This window comes from Agelaius phoeniceus, chromosome 10 (assembly GCF_051311805.1).
Source record: "Agelaius phoeniceus isolate bAgePho1 chromosome 10, bAgePho1.hap1, whole genome shotgun sequence".
NCBI classification, from domain to species: Eukaryota; Metazoa; Chordata; class Aves; order Passeriformes; family Icteridae; genus Agelaius; species Agelaius phoeniceus.
This window is the reverse complement of record NC_135274.1, coordinates 15,923,513-15,941,554: the sequence shown is the minus strand read 5'-3', so window position 1 is coordinate 15,941,554 and position 18,042 is coordinate 15,923,513. Positions and strand designations below refer to the sequence as shown.

The following is an 18,042-nucleotide window of genomic DNA, read 5'->3' as shown; positions in this document are numbered from 1 at the left end:
CTCCATGGCCATGTCAGGGTGTGGGTCTGGGTCACTGGGCTCACTGGAGCCCTGCTTTCCTTTGATCAAGCTGTTGCAGTGGTGCCACAGCTCATTCTCCACCTCACCCCTGAACCTGCTCCTTGGCAGGGCTGTTTCAGACCTGTAGAAAAGTGCAGAGCATTAGGAGTCCCTGCATGGCAGCTGGAATTCATGGGGTGCAGTTTCCTCTGGACTGGTTTGCCACGGCTGGCTGACTGTGGTCTCTAAGGGGAAAACTCTGCATTTTGATTGTTGTCTGTCCCAGTGTCCCATTTCTGACATCTCTGCAGTGTGTCCCCTGCTTGAGGACTTTTGTGGTCTCTTATACCCAGAGAGTTATTTTCAGGCTTATCTGCCTGTCCTCTACCACTCAAACATGGTCATAGCACAGCACTGGCTTCAACAAAATGGTACAGGATTGCCGCAGGATTGCCAAAATTGTCTTTTCCTCATGAAAAGGGCAGCCAAGCTTGCCACAGGACTGGTTTTCTGTCTTTCTGCCTCTTATCCCTCGGGCAACAAGCAGGCTCCCCAGCCACTTGTAATTAAACATTGAGGGCAGCTCCATGAGCTGTGCTTGTCTGCCCCTGTGGCACCTGCCAGCCCTGTGTAGCTCCTGATGGCAGCAGGGTCCTTCAGGCACGTGTGGGGCTCTGGGACCATCCCCAGGCACTTCTCCCATTCTCTGGGGCTCTTCTCAACCCCCTGATGGGCTCCAAGGCAACAGATTCAGTGGAGGGAAGGAGAGTACAAACAAGGCTATTGCTGGGTGACTCTCATACAGCTGGGAGTTATCTCCCACCTAGCAGCTCATGCATGCACACATGTATTTTGGGTTTTCAAAGAGTGGGAGTAGTCTGGTCAAGTTTTCCTTTTGCATTTTCAGTTTCCTTCTCTCCACTCCCAACAAACATCTCCCTCTGGCAGAAAAGACCAGGGGAGTAGTGAACCTAAGATCTGCCAGATGAGTGACCACCTGCTGATCAAAAATCCCTAAAAGTAATCATAGGCCTGTTTAGTTATTTGTGTGTTGTTAAAAAGAGCTGAGAGCCTGTCTCAGCAGCAGTGATTTAAGTGCTCCTTCAACCCCAAATGCTGCCAGAGCCACCCTGAAGGAGCTTTCTCTGCCATTCCCAATGGTGTTGGCCAGCCCTCAATGGCTTTGTGTGCTCTGTCACACAGGATGGGGCAGGACAAGTCTCACAGCACCACAGCCCCCTGAGGAGCCAGTGTGGTCCCATCTCCTGTGGCTGGAGGTGGCTGCTGCCACCACTGATGAGAAGATTGGGGTCTGACAGCCATGAGCTGGAGCAGACACAATAGTTATCTTGATGCTTAAGTAAGTCTGTTTGTTCCCATTTCTGTGGGAGTTCTGAAGAATCTGTAAACTGTTTTCTTGCTTGCTGTTTTGGAACAGAAATTAAAATCTCAGATGGTTGATGGTAGAAGTCTGGATAACCTCAATATTTCATCTTTGATTTTGACTTCCTAACATTTTATTTACTTCTTCAGAAGCCAAGAAATGAGTTAACATGCAGAATAAAAGTGTTTATTAAGAACAGAAAGGAAGAAAAGTTTTTCCATGTTCTTTTTCTCACAAAAAGTCTAAATGTGCATCAAAGAAACATTAAAAAGATACAAAAGAAAGAAATAAGCTGATGGGTGAGAGGAATAACTGATGACTGAAGGGTGTATAGGGAATGTGCTCTTTGTGTATCTGCTCTATCATGAGCCAAAGCTAAGAGTCAAACTGAAAGACATCCGATTAGTTAACAACCTCTCCATTTAAGTACATTCCAAAAAGTCAAATTATAGCAGGAAGAATCTGGGCTCGCCTCCGTCTCTGCCCCAAAATATCATTGTTCATTCTCACAGCCTGGCCAGAGGCCAGCTGCTGCCAGGCTTTTAGCCACAGGCTGTATTTAAAAACCATTCTGTGGTCCTGTTTTCCTGTCAGTCCAAGTGAAACCACTGTAAACAACCATTTTCAAGTGTGTCCATGTCCGAACAGAGGCTGTTGCTGGGTTCTGTGGGGTTAGTTGGGGCAGTGGGCAGAAGGGATGAGGAGCTCCAGAGCAGAGCACTCCATCCTCTCCTTCTCCTGCAAACATCTGCTCAAGCCTGAGAAGGGGTTTTTCCAGCCAGGATCAGGCTCTTCAACAAACCACGGGAGTTGGTTTGAGCTCTGCACGTAACACCAGTGGAAATCTGTCAGTGGACTCCCCTGATGGTGGCAGTCCATCACAGCCTGCTATGGGCTGGATGAAACCCCAAGGAAAAGACAAAGCTATTGCACAGAACTGTCAAAACCCCCCCAAAGAAAACAGGTGAGGGAGGCAAAACTCCAAGGAAAGCCTCCAACTGGGAGTGCGTTTGGCCATTGTTTTTCTTGTGCATCTAGGCATGGATTTTGTGAGCTCCCCAGCCAGCCTGACTGCTGTGTGACAACACAGGACCAGTGAACCAGTGAAGGCCTCTCTTATTTCTTTAAATTACCTCTGCAAGAAAATTAATAAAAATAAATAAACCTCCTCCTTTCCCCCTGCCATTTCAGTGGCACAGTGGGAACGGGGGATAGTTGTTTGGGTTTGGGGGTTTTCTGTATTTTCTATAGACATTGACATTTTCCTTTGAAAATAAGTGAAGAAAGCAAGCAAGCAGTGAAAGCCAGCTCTGATTAAACCCTAAGCCTCTCAGCTTGTTGCATTCGTTTCTTTTGCCCTGTTTGCCTTCTTTACAGTCTAAAAAAAGCTTCTGCCCTGTGCAGGCCCTTTTTCCAGGGCTGGGGAGAAGCTGGCAGTGGTGCTGAGGATTGCTGAAGCACTGGGACTGTGGTGGAAGCCACTGCCCTGCTCCACTCCAGTGCTTGCCCCACTTACCATCATTTTGTGGCACCTCTGGGGAGCTGGTACTGCCACATCCACTGGTGTATTTCATCAGGGGGAAAACAGGTCCTGCATCCCTGGTGTTGTGGCAATTTTTCTGAGTGAGGAATGGAGGAGCACTCACAGATCATGCCAGGTGCAGCCAGACCCTCCTTGTTTGTGCCCCTGCAGAGTTTGTGTGCTCAGTGCCTGGCTTCCCCCGCAGGCAGAGGACCTGCTCCCAGAACAGAAGCATTCCCAGACTTATTTCTGTCCTCTCATGTGAGAGCTAGGGGCTGGTTTGATCATGTCTCAGCACTCAGAGATATAAATATCGTTTGTAGGATGTCTCCCTCTCTGCCTGGGACTGTGTTTGCTCACACACATGCACTCGCACAAACTGTAGGTGGCACTTGGAGAATTAGCAAAGATGCTGCTGTGTCCTGTGCCGGGGTATGGCTCTGTGCACCCGCCAGGAGCAGAAAAATGGATCAGTTTCTAGGGAGAAAGGCAGAGAGGGAGCAGAGCCTCTCTGGGGAATAACCCCTCTCGTTCCTCGCCTTCGCTGGGACGCGGCATTCGGCTGCTTACAGCCTGTGGGAGAGACGTGCCAATACCCTGCACTTTTCTCTACAGTATGTTTTATTTATCTGCCTCAGAGGAGGAGGTTTGCTGTAGTTATCACCCCAGGAGTTCAGCTGGATACAAATGTTAACCAACTAGAGGGGAAACAGCTTGCTCAGAAGGTTTTATGGCTGTTCAGTACACAGCGAGCGAGTGCCAGGCACAGATTATGCATTTCAGAGCTCCTGGCCCTCTCCTGCCTGGATTGTCAGCACAGGAATTCAAACCACACGGATCAATTTGCTGTCTGTCAGCAGCTGGGCACTGAAGGGCAACCCTGGATCGATCCATTCTTGGAGCACCGTCCTCATTCCAGGGATTACATGGTTTCCTCTGTGCTGTGTTAACGCTTTAGGTGCTGGGTGTTAAGTGAGCTCTGCGTGTGGTTATCACTTTTGGATGGTATCTTAGAGAAGTTTGTATGTTCAGGATATGAATCTTGCACAAAGCTTGCTCTGTGGATGTGCAGTGTTGCTCTGTATGAGGTGGAGCTGGCCTCTTTGATTGTGTACCAGAGGGACAGGGAGTCCCTTCTTTCATTCAGCATAAACCTAGATTTTGGGAATTATTCTGTGCTTTTCATGCAGCTCTGAATGCTTCTGGAATACACATCCCTGGTATAATATTAAAGATGAAAATGAAGAGTGCAGTTCACACGCTGAGAAGCCCAGGAATGCTTCTCAGCCTGCTGAAGTGCCATCACATGAAAACTTGCAAAGTTTCTGGCCTTTCTGGCATTGGGAGAGGATATGTGAGCGTCATCATTCATTTTTAAAAACAACTAAGCGGCTCAGAAGTCTGTAGGAGTGGGGCCATGAGTGAAGAGTTTCAGTCCTTTGTGGTTTGGAAATTGTTGCTAGGTCCTTGGAGATGACCTCAGGATCCCCTTTTAGCATTCCCCACTCAAGAGCTCCTCTCAGCTGCTGGGATGTGGAGCCCAGCAGCACCTGAAAAACCAGCCATGGGAGGGAAGGGCCATTTTATGGGCATCTGGGTATTCTCAGTTGCTTGCAGCAAAACTTAGCAGCCAAAAAGGTAGAATGGACTGGGACCATACCCTGTAAACCACTGGCAGGGGCTCCCAGAGCTCTGCCTGGTTAGATAAGCAAGACCTGGGGAAGAAATCATCTCCAGCTGCTGGTCCTGCCTAACCTCTGCTTCTTCTCACCCTTTGGGCACTTGGTTAGGATCCAGTGTCAGTCCAAACTGTTATTGGCAAATTATTTCCATTCCTCTTTCCTACTTGAGGCCCTTTGTTCACTGATTGCTGCAGATTTGGATGGAGCTGGGTGAGCAAATGCATTTCTTTTTGCCAAAGGCCATGGCCCTTGTTTGTCATCCACCCTGGTGCTGGTGAGCCTGGAGTTCTCTGCTTAGGGAAATGAGCTGGAAGCGTGTGTAATGTGAGCTCTACTGCAGTCTTTTCTTTCTTATTCTTTCCATTTTGTTTCAGGTGAATGCATTGATGATTAATCATGGTCTTAAAGCAGAAGGCTGCATCTTGCCTGTATCAGCACAAGTGAGTGGCTTTGGAAGACTATCCAGGACCTTGTATGAGCACAACTGCAGGTAAATCTGCATTGGTAATACAAGGTATACCTAGAAATATTTGTCTAAGAAGTCTGCATTTCAGAAAGATATCAAAACCAATAGACCCCAACAATCACAGTATCATCCCACTGTATCAATGCTTCACTGAAGTTTTGTAATGATAAAAACAGCTGTGCAAAATCCACACCTCTTTTTGTTTTCTTCGCCCCTCTCCCCTGCCAAACCCTCTCAAGTATGACATCAGCCTGAGCCCTGCTCATTTGGATCCTCAGCCTTCAGTGCCAGATGACAGCAGAGCCACTGAGGCATGTTTTGTTAGCTTTAATTATGCTCAGTGTGGTGGAGCACAACATCTGGAATAATTGGGATAATCTCCCGGCCCGTGTGGGGGGCAGGGATGTTGAAGGAGAGGGGGAAGTGGCAGTGAAGGAGAGCTGGCAGCACAGGAGCAGCAGGGCTGCAGTCCAGGGGCATTTCAGCAGGCAGCAGGTTTAGCAGCTCTCGGGAGTGTTGGTGCCTGGTGGGTCTGGGGCAGCACTTGGGAAGGTTCAGCATCACAGGCTGGGTTTGCCTGGTACTCATTTATCCCTGTCCAACACGGGATTGTTATATACAATATAAACACTGTTGTTATAAACACTGGGTTTGGCTGTTTGTGAGGCACAACCCACTGCAGTGCAAATGTGCTGGTCACTTTTTACACTGAATATTCACAAGGTCCTTTGAAAACAAATTCTGCCCCAAGTCCTGTTCACAGAGTTAATGGAGGGTCACAGTGCTGGCAGCTGTGAGCAGCCACTCCTTGAAGCTGGCAGAGAAGCCACTCCTGGAAAGCACAGTGAGATCTCCTGGGCATGCAGGGACCTGCAGGAGCACTCTGCAGGAGCAGCCTTCCTAAGGATTTGCACTGCTTTATCTTAATCAAAAACATTTATCTGGGTTTGGAAAAATTTGAAGCCTGCCCTGGTTTACTCTGCTTTGGATGCAAAGACTGTTTGTAAAATCAGCTAAGAAACAGTGGATCCTCCTCTTAGCTTAAGCTTGCAGTGCATACACCTTCCAGGACCAGACATGTGTGAGGCTATTTTGAGATTTACAGGGTAGAAAGCAGTAAATTAAAATGTCATAACCATAATGGTTGCAGAGTGTTGGAAATCAGAGGTGATACATATTTTCCAGCTAGGTTTTGTCCCAGCTTTCAATTCTACCTAACCTGGAATTAGGATTTTCTGAAGGTAACTAGCCTGTTTGCAGCAGTTACATCCCATTTTCAGCATTTGTCATCAGCCCTTAAAGCAATCTTTTTGATTTGCTTTGATCTTTTTGGTTTTGCCTTTTTGATCTTTATAGGTCTCTTCCAAACCAAATTGTGATTTTACTTTTCCTCTCCATCACTCTGTTGTCCTTTTTTTATCTACCACAAGTGAAACACCTATTTCTGCAGATATTTACAGTTCCAAACCAGTCTTGGGACTTCAGGTAACTCTCAGGCAATCACATGTGCTTAAAGAAATACAACAATCTTAAAAGTAAGCTCAGGAGGCTGTTTTGGATGCTACATGTATATAACTGTATAACAAAAACCCTAACATGCCATAGTAAACTTTACTTAACAGATTGCTTGATCTCTACAAATGTTAACCTCCAGGTTTTTATTTACTGAGCTGGTGTTTAATGATGCCATTGTCTAACTGAAATGTGTTCATTCCTTCTCCAAGTGCCACTGCTAAGCAATTTACTGATATATTGCAGGAGGACTGGATGGGATTTTCTTTGCTTCAGAGTAAACTTGGGAGACAGATGGTGTTCAGACAGTGCAGATGGGACAGCTTCCATTGCTTTCTTTATGGAGTCTTTCTTGCCAGCTAAGCACTTTTGTTCTCAAATGGCAAAACTGTAATTTTCAGAGGCACCATAGAGAATGGGCAGGAGTACAGGAGGAAGGAGATTTAGATTTGTGCCTCTTCATCAATGTGGAAATTCACTTCCAAACCCAGAGCTGGAGGTTGCTGGAGCCCAGTTTCCATCAACTCTTGAGCTCAGGCCATTGCACAGACAGGAGCAGCTTGGAGAGTCCCAGTATTTCTCTTTTTCTTACTGTTGTACCGCCTGTCTGGAGCTTCCAAAAACAAACCTATGGCTCACTCTTTTGCTACAGAGAGAGAGCCTGGGGCTCACAGAAGGGCTCTGAGCTGCACAGCAGGGGAGGAGGGCTGGGAATAGAGCCCAGCTGGCCCTGGTCTGGAGCCAGGACCAGCCCAGATCACCCCCTCCAGGGTGGGTGGGAGCAGAGAGCCAGGGCAGGCTGACCCGGTGCTGCTGGGGGGACCACACTCCCAGAGCCAGGGGCATTTTCATTCCAACATTCACACCTGTAGATGGGGACATTCAGAAAAACACATTTGTTAGCAATGGTTTGTTTCCCCTCAGGTGCATGAGGCAGCAGCAGAATTGACATTTGGCATCCTCAGCCGGCTGATGTTCACCACAGGGACAAAGAGCCATGGTGGCTGGCACACAGGGAGGATTGCCAGCTCTTTTCAAACTCACTCTCCTGCATTATCACAAAGGTAAAGAGCTCAGCAGAAGAGGTGTAGTTCCATTCCTTCCCTGTAAAGCATCTCATGGGCAGCCTGACTGCAGTGTTGTTGTGCAGCTCAGCCAGGAGATGGGCTGCAGCTTCTGTCTCTAACAGTCCTGGGGACTCTGCTGTTACTGTGGATTCTTTTCACCACCAGCTGCCTGCCTGCTATTCACACTAAAACACCAGGAGACAGTGATAAGGAAGGCCAGGTGGGGCCCTAGCCCATTTCTTAGAAGCTGTTCACCTTTTGTAAGCCAGTTCTTTCAGCAGTGCGTTAGAGAATGAAATCTGAGCTGCTCTGAAACCCATGGGACTTGTGCCAACTGGGCTGGAGTTTCAGCCTGGAACAAAGACCAGAGCTCTCTGAAATACTGCAAAATGTGAAATTTTGGCCACAAGCCTCTCTCACTTTCGAATTAAGAGCTGTATTTATTTATTTATTTATTTATTTATTTATTTATTTATTTATTTATTTATTTTTGCAAGGGGCTCTAGAAGCCAGTTTTCCTCTCTGTGAAGACAGCTGAGTCTGTGCTGCCTGCCTGGGATACTCAGGGCCAGCCTCTGGACAGAATTCACTCCCTGCTCTGGCACCAACCTGGCAGGACAGATGTGGTTGGAACAAGATCCCTGGTGAACCCAGAAGGGAGCTGGGCACAGCTGGCAGTTTAGCACAGCACTGCTATGAAATTCAGGCAGCTGAGGGCCAGGCAGGCTGTCAGCAGCTGCTGCCATGCAGTTCTGTCTGCACACTCCCTGTGGCCAGGGATCTTGGGGTCTGCCATGCATTTCTGTCTGCACACTGCCTATGGACACATGGCTGGCAAATCTCAGGCAGTCCTGGCTCTCTCTAATAGGATTAGTTAGCAACAGTGCTAGAAATACTCAGGGCAGACATCTGTGGAGAGATGACCCTGTCTCTGTGTGTTTATAGCAGCTGTAGGGCTTTAACGTGCTCCTGTTCATGGGCTGTTGTTAATTTTCATTAATGTCATACCATTCAATGGAGAAAGGAAAGTCTCTGGCTCAGAGCAAAAGCCACCCTAGGACTGTGGGACTCTCATTAATCTGCCAGTGGCAAGGAATCTCCCACAGGGTCCTGTGAGGAGGGATCCTCCTGCAGTGTCTGCAGTGAGGGCAGCAGGCACTGAGGTCGTGGCCAGGCACTGTGGCTGAGGTGGTGGAAGGGCTCTCTGCTCCCACAGGTGAAGGGCTGAGCTGCCTGCAGGAAATCACCTGGGGTTGGCTTCTTCTCTTCCTGATGGTGCCACCTCTGTGGCAAATTGCTGTTAGAGGGTTATGGTTTCAATTCATACAGCTTCTAACATATTTTGTTGTTTGTCAGTTTATGGAAGGAGCCCATTGCTGTGCTGTCTGACTCCAGAGTGCCCATGTAAGGGCTGACAACCCCAAAAGTGCAGTGCTCACACTCCCAGGGCTGATTCCCTCTGCCTCACGTAGGTATGCAGTGTCAAACCAGGTAAGTGGGGAAATATTAGAAATTCAGCAACTTAGCACATGTGCAAACATGCCAACTGCCAGGAGTCCTCAGAGCAATAAGATGAAACATTTTGAATTACAGAACAAAATGTCTGTGCTGGGGTACTGAAATACATGTCTTTAATGTGCTGTTACTGAGGTTTAGTGGCAAACCAGAATGAAAGGTATTTAAAAAATCTTTGCTTCGTGTAATGTTGCTGTAGTCCACATCATTGCCCAACATATCATGAAAGACAATATTATCCAGCTTTTGAATTGGTTCAATACCAATTGCTTTTCTGCTTCAAATACCAAGAAACATTTTTCAAAAAAATTGGTTTTGCTTAGATGTTACGGAAAATAAAATTAGCAGACATCAGAACTCTGTCTTGGGAAATTTGCTGCAAAGCAGGTACAAGTATAACAAAAGTAATTATAAGTGAGTGCTGATAATTTATTTACTGAGATAATGCCATTGTTAGAGATGTCAAAAACCTTTTTTATCTGCACAAGTTGGTTTTTTGAATGGGTTTCCATGCTTCCAGCAGGAGGAGACTCCAAGTTTCTGATGGGGCTGTACGAAGTACAAGGACTTTTCCATGGGAGCAGGGAACTGGAGTCACATTGGATTTTGGAGAGGAGCAGTCCCCATTTGAGTTTGGCCAGAGGATCTGTGTCAGACTGGGCTCCTGAGTGAACATTTATCCCTTGTCTGGGCTGCATCACATTGGGGTGGCCATGGAGGGTTTGGTTCATTAAGTGACTCTTGGAAAAAACGCTTGTGCAGGAGACAAGGGAAATGCAACAGATCTGACACTCAGTCAAGGACAGGTTCCTCTCCGTGGGTGTCATCATGGAGCTCACTATGGAGCTCCTGCCTCTGGAGAACTCTAATTCCAGCAGGGAGCTGTGCTGCATTCCAAAGCAACAAAGTACATATGCACTTAACAAACCCAAGCTCAGCTCCTTTTGCAAACCAAAATAAATTGTTTCCATGCCTGCCCGGATTCTAAATTAGCAGAACAAACAGTCATTTAAAATGAATGATTTCAAGTCAGAGGAATACAAATCAGAGGCTGTGTTTTTTCTCATTGGAAAAATACTGTTCCACCAAAAAAAATATTACATAGGTTTTTAATCTTCTACAGATGGGATAGAAGATAATAAAGTGGTCAAGAGACAATATAACACGTCTGGCTCCACATCTAACATATCCAGATATTGACAAATCATTCTTTTTGGTGTTTTTACACGTAGCAAGGGTTATCAAAGACAACATTTTTATTTGGCTTATGTGAACCTGCACCCAGAAAGATTTTACCCCAGAATCCACCAATATGGGCAGTTTCTGTGTTCTGTTGTGCTCTGCAGGAACCCCAGAAGCTCTGACAAAAGACATCATTCAGGTTTTGCTGGAGAAGAATGGTGATGCAGAAGAAAAGGAGGAAGGAGTGCCTGTGGTGCCCTGTTTCGAAGGGGAAATAAAATAGAGGGATCAGGCAACATTAGCTGAGGCTTCACACAGAGCTGTTTGGAGTCCTTTCTACAGCTCTGCCTACACTGCTCCTAACTCCTGAGCTTTGGCTCTGTCTCTCTGCCACCCTCACCAGCCACACTCTCCTTCATCTTGGCCAAGAACTCATTTCTGCAGGGAAGGAGGTCAGTGGGTGATCCGAGTTCAGAGGTCTTCCAAGGAAGTGTCAATCCAGGCAGCAAAGCTGTTTGGAACAAGTTATGAGAGGTTACCCTCGGGCAGGCAAAGATGTGTGATGAGCACATTACTCCAAAGGGAGCTCATAATTTGATACAGACCTCTGGAAGCTACCAAATTCCAGTCGTGCATATTAAAACTCTGAACGCTTCAGGTCTGATTTAGGCTGCTGCAAAGTCAACAGGAGTCTCTCACTGCCTCCAGTGGGCTTTTAATGTGATCCTTATTGAATAAATAATCAAGAAGTAAACCTGCATAGAATCTGATTACCTGGTCTGCAGCCTCTGAATGAACTCTCTGCTGCATTATGGAATTACAACACTGGCATGTGAGATCCCAGTGAACTGAGAGCAGAATTTCCATTGCCCAGCTGAGTACCTCTGGTCAGGCTGATGTCTGACTTCTGCTCTGAAATCAGCAGTCTGTGTTACACAAGAGGTCAGACTCTCTGATTTACAACTGTCCTTTCTGCCTTTAATAATCTGTGATGAAATCTTTTATACATGAACTCCAAGTGGCTGCAAGTGCCTGCACCAGCTGGCAAACCTGCCCCACGACTGCTCAGCCTTTCTGCAAGTCATTGGGGCTCCAAGGCTGCCAAGATGGTGCTCTGAGATGGTCCAAAAGATCTCTTTTATTTAGCAGCACAGCTGTTTGTTATTCTGTCCAGGAGCAGCAAAGCTATCAATTGCACAGAAGGAAAACATTTTAGAGCACACTAAACAGCAAATAATCCTCTGCTTAGGCTATTTAAATATCCCAAACCACAAATTTCTCAGTGTTATTATTTTGTAGCAGACATCTGGCACGCCAGTCTATAGAGCAAGGAGGTGATGTGCTCATATCAAGTTTGGATTAAAAGGGGATGTCCAGAAAGCCTTGTGCAGTCTGCTTCTAGTCAGGAACTGCTTCTGCAGAGCCTTCATCTCCCATACATTGTCTTACAGCCACTGCCACGTTTGAATGGCCTGTTTTGTTCCCATGATGGGGCTGGATGTGTCAGGTGGAGCCTTGGCCAGCATGCCTGGCACAGACCACCTTGTGAGGGAGAGGGTGTCTGCAGCCAGTCCTTTTCTCATTTATTGACCCACCTACCATTTTTGGGACTTGCAATAACTGCTCTGACTGTTTGCTCCCATGAGGTCTTTGCCCTCAAATCCTCAAAAGCAGTTTTTGAGGTGCTGACCAAGCCAGGATCCAAGGCAGGCTGACTACAAGATGTTCTGCTGTCATCAGAGGTTCCTGCAGGGCCAGACCCCCCAGACATCACAGGTGCTGGCACAGAGGGGATTACTGAGGAGGGAAGAGGGCTACAGGCCTATAGTCATAGACAGACAGACAGACAGACAGACAGGCCCACTTCCCCTTCAAAACCAAAAACTTACAGTTGGGTTTTTCAGTCCTTCAGCCAGCAGAAAAATGCTGGTCACACTGTTGCATAAAATCTCCAGCTGTGGAAAAGAGTAACTTCCCTGAAGTTAAGATAGAGGATGAGTGGTGTCATCTGGCATGAAGTGTGAGATTTTGGAGACAAAGGAGGAGAGATTCCTGCAGTGTACTCTGGAAGGATACTGGATATGACTTTGGGGGACACAGGAGAGGTGGCACATAGCAAATATAAGGTCTGGATGTTGACACCAAGAGTCTTCATCTTATTTCTGTGATCCTCTGACACTGTGCAATCATTTTCTAGCCCTGAAAATGATGGTCAAGGTTTGATAAAAGGTATAACTCATCAGTATGTGCAGAAGCCTCTGCAAAATCCAGATGGGAAAATGACCTTGATTCCTGCAGTTAAAAAGAAAATGAGGCTTGGGCCAGTTTAATTCCCAAGGTTGCACATTGATTTCATTGGAGTTGCCCTGGGGGTGAGTTTGATTCTCAACTCTTTGAAGCTTCCAAAACAAAGCAGAATCCAGGTGGGCAGCAGTATGGAACTGATGGGATTTTTTTGTTTGGGTTTTGGGGTTTTTTTGGTCAGTTGTTTTAGTACGAGCTACACATGATGTACAACTATTCCTGCAAATCTGTAGGAGCAGGCAACTATTTCACAAAGAAAAGATAAAGCCTTCACCAGGAACCAGCTCATGTTGACTTTAGAAAGATTTCCTTTTACTGATGGAAATGTCTTTCTGTTTAAAGTACTCCCAGCTTTGACTCTCAGGACTGCAGCCATTCTGTCTCTCTGCAGCCACCACCTGCTGATGTGTTTGCAGTAGCTTGTCCAGAAGAACATATTTCTGAACAGAAAACTGGTTTTACTGAATTAATATAAAGTGGGATCAAACTGCAGCAGTTCAAGTTAAATTTCTACATGGGTGTGGACTCCACAGTTTGGGTATATCTACAGCTAGATTATTGTATTCCTTGGCCATTAAATATTGTCAATACAGAGTGTTTTTCTTATTTTAAATTCTACCAATTTATACAAGGCCTATTCAATCTGACAGATGAAATAAAATTCTGAAATATTCTAGTGTTTGAATTTAGAGATTCAAGAACACAGAGGTGAGCATAGAATTTGGAACTTGAGTTTGGTTTTACAGGGACAAATATGAAAGTGGAATCCAGAGATGGTAATTTGAACTGGACCCTTTTCCATGGCAAATTTAGGTCTCTCTGTACCCATAGGGAGCTTTTCTTGAGAAGTTCTGGTTCCACACCCTGAATGCACAGTTTGAATTCAGAGTTAGGTCCTACCTGGCAGCCCATTGACCTTGCTGGGAGAATCATATGAACTTGCCAGTGAAGAAAGAGTCTCACAGTGCCCTAACTGGGACCTTGTGAAAATTCATTACATTCTCATGTGAAAACTCCTCATCTGAAGCCCAAAGGAACTGAGCTGGGAGTCACCAGAGTATCCCATCTGTTTGTGAGATAACATTTTCTGCTCCCACAGCAGAAGTCAGTTTTTCCTATTAGTTCTGCTTTCTGTGCTGTCTGATAGCAGGAAGAACAAAACCCAGTGAAAATTAAAAATTGAAGATAATGCAAAGTTAAACACACCTCTTTTTGATCTTCAAATTGAGTTGATGTCAAGTAAAGCTTGTTCCCTATGCACTGTCTTGCTTCTTTGTTTAATGGTGAATTGAGTGAAACTATTTGATTTGCCAGCTTGTGCAGTAAGTTGGAAAATAAAATTAATAAGTGGCAGTGTCAGAGTCACAGCGTGTAAGTGACCCCCATGAGGCACAGTCGAATCAGAAGCTCCTCACCTTTGCAGTGTCCTGTTACCCTGTGATCAGATCACTTCATAAGCTTTGTGATCCCCAAACCCCTGCTCAGGGCTGCTCCTGGCACCACAGCCCAGGCTGGGCACAGCACAGCAGGGAGGGACATCTGTGCCTCTCAGATTTTGGGGCTCTTGCTTTGGGCTCTGCACAAATCAGGGTCCAGGGAAGCAGAATTGCTCAGGACAATGAGCTCTGCTTTCCTGTCTCTCCTGGCATGTTTGGAGGAGGCAGGAGGTGCCCTGGGGAGGCCTCTGTGAGGAGCCCCTCTGGCTTGGGGCCCCAGCTGAAAGCCTGAGCAGGACACTCAGCTTGGGTTCCCACTGCTCTGCCCTCCTTGGGCCAGGGACTCAGTGAGGAGGATCCCCCAGGGGAACTCAGAGCTCTGGGAAAGGAAAGAAGGAGGCATCACTGTGGGTAGGAGACAAGCCAGGAGCTGGACCAAAGTCCTTGCTGAGGCACTGACACTAACATGGACCCACTGGTTGCTTTTCTCCCTGCAATTTTTTTAGAGCTCGAGGAATTAAAATTCATCAAAGCCCTAATTTCTGAAAATTATTAAGTCTGACATATTTTTTTCCTTCACAATGTCATTTAGTTGGACTGACCAACATGTTCCTCCTCTCCAGTGGAGGAACGTTCTTTATTCCCCTTTATCCTTGTATCCAGCTATGAGAAAGAAGGGCTGTAACCAGCTCCCTAAGGTGCAGATTGCACACAAGGGTAGCACAGCAGAACCATCCTGCTTTCTTCTACCAGCTCTGCTCAGTATTTAAACAGAGTTATTTAGTTCCCACGGGAGAATTGTGCTAGAATAGAGAAAGGCACAGCATGCAGCTATTATTGGGGCAGTGATTGTAATGAGCATGGAAAATGGAACAATATATAACCTATTCTTAATAGACTCTTGGGAGGGTTATCCTCTGCTATTCCTCTGATCCCATATCCAGAATTTTTATTTTTTTTTAATAATTGATAATGCCTTGTTTTTTTATTATTTGTATTGCTCAGTAAACATTAATGGCATTTTCCACAGATGGATTATCCCTGTGTCTGCACCAGGAGTATTTTAAATAAAGCAAACCCCCTTGTTTCTTTTCATGCAATTGTTTGATGAGAGAGCCTGTCCTTTCCAGAAAGGACACTTGACCATGGAAGGTCAAATTTTTCTGCACTGAAACTGCAGTTGTGGCAGCTGGGAATGCTCTGGAGTCTGTGTGAGCTCCCTGTGTCATCACCACAATTCATGGTGAATGCTATGGTGAGATGGAGCCATGCTGGCCTAGACCTCCTCTACCATTGAGAAGGTGCCTGAACTCCAAGAGGGAGGCAGGCTGGGAAGATGTCCAACTTTCTGTGCTTGCAGCACTTCATTATGCAACTCTCATGAACAGAAATCCTCTGTCCTGGAATGGGAGTTATTAAGCTTTAACTTTGTGGTCACAAATGTATCAGCAGGTTTGAGATCTTCATGCTCTTAAACGTGATGCTAAGAATGTATCAGCCTGGCTATGGGATTTTTTGGGGGATTTTTTTCCCCCAGTAATAAAGGTGTGTGAAGAACATGGGGAAATTGAAGGGTGCCCATGACTGTAGCTCAGCAGCTGAAGCAGAGCAGTCAAGCTTAACTCCATGCAGGTGAGGAGGATGGGAGCCTTGATGCCTTCTGCTCCATGGAAACAGCCTTCCATCCACTTGAAGGCTGAAGCATTGCTGGTGGGAGAGGGAAATGGGAATGCCATGGAAACATCTCTGCTTCACGAAGGAAGTGCAGTGCTGTTTCTTTTGGTTTTACTCCTAGGTGTGTGCAGTGGGTCATCCCACAGCAGCAACTAAACATTTTGTTTCAGTTTTGGGAGAGAAATCTCTCCCTGAAGACACTCACTTGTGTCTTTTCTTGGTTTTTATTTTGTTGATGCAGTGACATACAAACTGATCCTTGCCATCTAGGACCAGGGATACACTATGCCCCAATTCATAGAGATTTAGTGCTGGACATGTTTTGGGGCCAACATCTCCCCCATGTTAAAAGTATTTTATTGCACGCCCATTAGTAAAGGTTGGGTTTATGTGCTTTAACTAATGAGAATTCTATGCCTTCTTTGTTTTAGGAAGTGTCATCCTCAAGATGTTTTTTCATGCCTATCACGCGCCCAGGCTGAGCCTGGCTGGCGAGGAACCAGGCAGGATGGCGCTCTTTGGCTCCTGCTAGTCCTGCTCAGCCTTGGGTGCTCACAGCATCTCCTCCCCAGCGTTGCTCAGGGTGTGGCAATGATACCTTTCTGGGGCAGGAGCTCTCCTGCTGCACAACCAGTGCAGTTTAAGATACAAAGGTGTAAAGTGAAGCCCGTGACAGCTTGAGGGATTGCGTGGGCCTTTATCAGCCAGAACCTCTCTGAGCGCAAACACAGAAATGTTGTTGACAGACAACTTTCATAAATTGCTTTGTTGAGTGTCAGCTTCACTTCACAGCACATTGTCACATGCCAGTGCTGACACTTGTGGCAGAACTTGCTGGCGCAGTATGGCATGCTTGTCTGTAGCTTTTTCTGCATTTTCTTCTTAGGAAAATCCTTATGATCCAAACTGGAGCCATTTTATCAGGTTTTGTCCTTGATGCATGGGTGAGAGGGGATGTTTTGCACAGTGTGTACAGCCAGACCCATGCCAACATCACAATTAAAAACGGGGTGAAACAAAATGAATGCTTTAAGTGTACTCATATTTCTGTGATATATTTTCTGCTGCTGGATTTCTAATGCTCAAAATCTTTTATAGGAGCATCTGTTTCTCAGAGAGCAAAGGTTTGCTGCAGCCTTACCAGAGTTAACAGTAGCTATGGGCCAGGTTAGAAGAAAACATCTTTCTTTTTTATCATTTACTTCTCTGTGCTAGGTGTTTGCCCAAAGCCATGCCATCATGGCAAGGAAATTTGTCCTGCTAGCATCACATAGAGCCAGACAAGGGTTGTGGTCACTATAATGTTAAACTGAGTCACAAAACCTCCTAAATGGTTGCTGTATGTGTGGCTAAAGAAAGAAAAAAAGAAACATCACTCATCAAGACTTTAACACCAAGCAAGAAGAGTGAGAAGCTATGAAGAGACTGTAAGAACTTCAAAGTAAGCAAAAAAATTCTCTGTGGATTCCCTTTTTCCCTGAAAATTGGGAAGCAGCAGATGGAAAATCAACAAAACCCACATCACCTCCTTGAGATAAGGCCTGGGGACAGAGCTTGCAAGGCACTTGAGTAACAAAAATGCATGAAGCTCTACATGGTATCTACAAGCTGTGGATCCCCTGGATTTTCCCAGGCACCTGGAGGGTGTTGGGTTACCTGGAGCCAAGCAGTTCCCAGTCAGCAGCTGGTGCAGGTGGACACTGTGCAGCTGGGCTCTGCAGCCTCACTGGAGTTTGGGCTATCCTGATGTCAGGAGTCCCTTGCATTACACCACAAGCCGACTTTTGCAGCTTCCCAGAGGTCAGGAAAAAGCCCAGTATTTCCTCAGGGTTTTTATCATGGTTTATGCCATAGTATGTGGCTCATGGTTAAGAAGGGAGCAAGGAGAGCCAGTGCTTAATTTCAGCACATGGCAGAAGATCTGCTCCGAGGTGGTGCAGACACTGGGTGAGGGCAGGAGCAGTTGGCTCTCCCTGTGGGCAAACTCAGTGAGTGTCACATGAGAGTGATTAGCTCAAACACCATGGAACAAAGAAGCAGATTATTTTGACATTCAGGCCTGAATATGGCACTTCCAGGGATTCTTGTGATGGATGATTTGGCCAAAGACTATTAACAAGGCAAAAGCCCAGTGGGGGAAGTAGCAAGTGAGTCCAACAATGGAAAAATTAGCACATGGTAGGACTGGGTCTGCTGTTGCCCACAGCTTTTTGGGGCTTAGGCCAAGGGTATTCTGCACATAAGGCCACAGTAATTTTTAGTCTCATGTTGGAGCTGCTCTAGATGACATCAATGCCC

The 18,042-nt window shown here is 46.2% G+C and overlaps 1 long non-coding RNA gene across 2 annotated transcripts in view; it reads left to right on the top strand.

Moving 5' to 3' along the window:
* The window catches only part of LOC143694887 (uncharacterized), a 116,357-nt gene extending 104,220 nt beyond the window's left edge, over positions 1–12,137 (top strand). The window contains exons 2-4 of one of the 2 annotated variants that reach the window (XR_013183635.1): positions 4,963–5,078; positions 7,491–7,630; positions 8,990–12,137. This is a non-coding gene — a long non-coding RNA (uncharacterized LOC143694887). Of the gene's footprint in view, positions 1–4,962; positions 5,079–7,490; positions 8,404–8,989 lie in introns of those variants that run through there. The other variant, XR_013183634.1, reaches the window with a different exon arrangement.
* Positions 12,138–18,042: the final 5,905 nt, after the last annotated feature.